This window comes from Piliocolobus tephrosceles, unplaced genomic scaffold (genome assembly GCF_002776525.5).
Source record: "Piliocolobus tephrosceles isolate RC106 unplaced genomic scaffold, ASM277652v3 unscaffolded_28119, whole genome shotgun sequence".
NCBI classification, from domain to species: Eukaryota; Metazoa; Chordata; class Mammalia; order Primates; family Cercopithecidae; genus Piliocolobus; species Piliocolobus tephrosceles.
Window position 1 is genome coordinate 8,753 of NW_022311109.1, and position 911 is coordinate 9,663.

At 39.6% G+C, this 911-nt stretch overlaps 1 pseudogene; it reads right to left on the reverse strand.

The window, feature by feature from the left end:
• Position 1: 1 nt before the first annotated feature.
• LOC111523791 lies at positions 2-905 on the reverse strand (annotated as a pseudogene).
• Positions 906-911: the final 6 nt, after the last annotated feature.

Here is a 911-nt window from a genome sequence, read left to right on the forward strand (position 1 = left end):
GAGTGTGAGTCCTTCCATGGATTTGAAGGTGTGAGGCTGATCTGAAGGGTTTCCACATTGCTTACATTCACAGGGCTTCTCTCCAATGTGAGTTCTTTCATGATATTGAAGGGAACTAGAAGAAATGAAGGCTTTCCCACACTGCATACACTCATAGGGTTTCTCTCCCGTGTGAGTCCTTTCATGATATTGAAAAGAAGTGGAATAAAGGCTTTCACACATTGCTTACATTGATAGGGTTTCTCCCTAGTGTGAGTTCATGATATTGAAGAGAACTGGAAGAAGTGAAAACTTTGCCACATTGCTTACCTTCATAGGGTTTCCTTCCAGTGTGAGTCTTTTCATGTCTATGAAAGGAAGTAGGCAAGCTGAATGCTTTCCTGTATTCTTTACATTCGTAGGGTTTCTCTCCAGTGTGTGTTTTGCATGTATTCAAAGGATCTTGGCAGATGTGAATGCTTTCCCACAATGCTTACATTCATAGGGCTTCTCTCCTCTGTGCATCCTTTCATGTACTTGAAAAGAAGAGAAATTATGGAATGCTTTTCCACATTCCTTACATTCATAGGGTTTCTCTCCAGTGTGTGTCCTTTTATGAATTCAAAGATTTTTGACAGATCTGAAGGCTTTCTCACATTGCTAATATTCATAGGGTTACTCTCCAGTGTGAGTCCTACCATGATTTCAAAGGTGTGAGGTAGATCTGAAGAGTTTCCCACATTGCTTACACTCATAGGGATTCTCTCCAGTGTGAGTCCTTTCAAGATATCGAAAGGAAGTGAAAGAAACAAAGGCTTTACCACATTTCTTACACTCATAGAGTTTCTCTCCAGTGTAAGATTTTTCATGTATTTGAAATGACTTGGCAGAATAAAAGCCTTTCCCACATATCTTACATTTATAAGGTCTTT